Source organism: Elephantulus edwardii, unplaced genomic scaffold (assembly GCF_000299155.1).
Source record: "Elephantulus edwardii isolate Elephantulus edwardi_28Jun2011 unplaced genomic scaffold, EleEdw1.0 scaffold00195, whole genome shotgun sequence".
In the NCBI taxonomy this organism is placed as follows: Eukaryota; Metazoa; Chordata; class Mammalia; order Macroscelidea; family Macroscelididae; genus Elephantulus; species Elephantulus edwardii.
Window position 1 is genome coordinate 104,686 of NW_006399945.1, and position 3,148 is coordinate 107,833.

Below are 3,148 nucleotides of genomic sequence, written 5' to 3' on the forward strand. Positions count from 1 at the left end.
GGACAGGGTTAAACCAGGATGCTCCTTGGAGGCAAGGATTCTGAGGCTCCGTCTAACATACTTTGGACATGTTGTAAGGAAAGACCGGTCCTTGGAGAAGGACATCATGCTTAGGAGGGTAGAGGAACAGCACAGGAGGGAAAGACCCTCTATGAGGTGGATTGATTCGGTGTCTGGGGTAATCGGGGTGGGAGTGTCAGAGACAGTGTGATTGGTACAGGACAGAGCAGAGTTTAGGGCTGTTTTACATAGGGTCTCTATGAGTCGCAAGCGACTTCAATGGCACATAACAACAACAACGATGGGGGAAAGAAAACCTACTGACTGGAAAAAATATTTGACAATGACACCTCAGACAAGAGCCTCATAATGAAAGTTTACGAAATACTACAAGGCTTCTACAAGAAAAAGACTGATAATCCAATTACAAAATGGCCAAAAGACATGGAAAGACTTTTCACAAAGGAGGACATATAGACGGCAACAGACACATGAAGAAATGTTCAAAGTCACTAGCAATTCAAAACCACAATGAGATACCATCTCACCTCAGCAGCAGTGGTAAAGTTTAACAAGATGACAACCAATAACTGTTGGAAAGGATGTGGAAAGAGTGGAACTTTTATATATTGTTGGTGGTATTGTAAAACGGTACAATCACTCTGAAAAGCAGTTCGCATTTCCTCAAAAATCTGAACATACAAATCTCATATGAATCAGCTATTCCACTGCTAGGCATATACTCCCAGGAAAATAGAATTGAGACATAAACGGAGAATTGTGCATTGCTCTTCATAATAGTATTATTCACAATATCAAGAAAATGGAAGTAGTCCAAATGTCTATCCACTAACAACTGGGTTGACAAATTATGGCTATTCACTCAATGGAATACTATGCAACACTAAAGAGAAAAAGGTTCATAAAATACTATCAGAGGAGAGAGCAGTATCCTGAGTGAACTAATTCATTCTTATAAGGTCAAGTACTGTACAGTGTCATTATTGTAAAAATAGATATCCAGTAAGATGTGTGCAGGGGTCCAGAAGGGAAAGGGTTCAGAAGAGGTGAGGTAGAGGGGCAAAGTGAGGAAGGGGAGGAAATCACTGAGATTACAAAGTCTGACGTACAGAAGGAGGCTGTGGAGGAATTGTGAAGTATTCATTGAGGAGCCAAAAAGAAGGGGTAGTGGTGGGCATCAATCAATGGTGATTGATATTAGAGAACACCATGTATATGAATGATCATGTGAAACAGTGTTAATGAAGGAATGTGTGAAACACAATGTATATGAATTTTGGTAAAAAGTTATCAGCATTTTCATAGTACATAGAGCTTGGTGAAGGCAAATCTACCTTCTTTGCCTTGATTTTTATGCTCAGAAATCTATCCTTATGCAGTCAATTGTTTATTAGGCTTGAGGAGGATATTAACTACTTGAATCTTTATTTGAGAGGATTGAGAAACCAAGAAATTGTTGAAAAATAATTAAATACGTCATCTTACTAAAAATTTAGTCAATCATGTAGTTAATAATCATTTGGTCTTAGGAATGCTTTTCTCCTACTCCTTACATAGAGACCATAAATGCCATTATCTGAAATTTTACATTGGCTATTTAATACTGCTAAACAAGGATTCTGAGGCTCCGTCTAACTTACTTTGGACATGTAGTGAGGAGAGACCGGTCCTTGGAGAGGGACATCATGCTTGGGAGGGTGGAGGGACAGCGCAGGAGGGGAAGGCCCTCTATGAGGTGGATTGATTCAGTGACTGGGATAATTGGGATGGGAGTGTCAGAGACAGTGCGATTGGCACAGGACAGAGCGGAGTTTAGGGCTGTTGTACATAGGGTCGCTATGAGTCGCAGGCGACTCGACGGCACATAACAACAAACAACAACAACAACATAACGTAACAGAATACCACACTTAGTAGAAGTCTTTAACAAACAGAAATTTACTCTTTTAGTGTTGTTTTTTTGTAGTTATGTGCTGTTGAGTCAGCTACGACTCAGTGACCTTATGTACAGTAGCTCTGAAACGTTCTCTATCCTGGACCAATTTCACCGTCTCTGACACATCTATCCTTATTACTCTAGTTACTTTGTCAAACCCTGTTGTCTGGAGTCTGTCTCTCTTGCGTTGTCCCTCCTCCCTTCCAGGCATGATATCCTTCTACAAGGACTTGTCCCTTCTGGCAACATGCCCAAAATATGTGAGATGGAACCTCAAAATCCTGCCTCCAAATAACAGCTTGGCTTCACCATCTCCAGGACAGACCCAGTAGTTCTTTTGGCAGTTCCTAGTATGTTCAATACTCTTCTCCATCACCACCACTCAAAGGCATCCATTCTTCTGTCCTCTTTGGCCATTGTCCAGCTCTCTGATGCATAACAGATAATTGCCCTGGTTAGAAGCTAAAACTGTCTGCTCTAGGAGAAGGCCTTTTCTCTCTGTGAGTTTTTGGTAAGATCTTTGTTTCTTGTGGCATCTATAGGCCTGGCATTCCTTGGGGATTTCCATGTGGGTTGGCCTTCACTGGTGTCAAAGAGCATCCTAGTGCAGAAGCCCAGATCCAAAATGACGCACTCCACTCCTGAGGAGTATTCGTTGGGGACACTGATCTCCCCACTTTTGGCTCACTTGCCTCCTTTTTTAACTCTTGTGAGCTGAACTCTATGACAAAAATGTCACATCAGAACTGGAGGAAGATTCATCAACAAATTAGTTTGTGAAGATAAAAACCTTGCTTGATAAAAATGAAGAGGCCTTGTCGCAGAAGATCAAAGACTGCAGCCTTCAAGAAGGATTACATCTCAACATAAAGAAAACAAAAATCCACACCACTGGACCAATAGGGAACAAACATCATGATAGATGGAGAAAAGACTGAAGCAGTCAGTTATTTCATTTTATTCATGGTAACAGCAGTCAAGAAATCCAAAGAGGGGTTACACTGAAAAAAAAAAATGCTGTCGAGGACTTCTACAAAGAGTTAAAGAACACGGTGTCAGTTTAAAGGCCTAATTCAAGCCTGATTCAAGATACTAAAGAGTTAAATAGAAGATTTCAAAAGGCAGCACGGGATGACAAAGCAAAATATTACAATGAAATGTGCAAGGAGTTGGAGTCAGAAAATCAAAAGG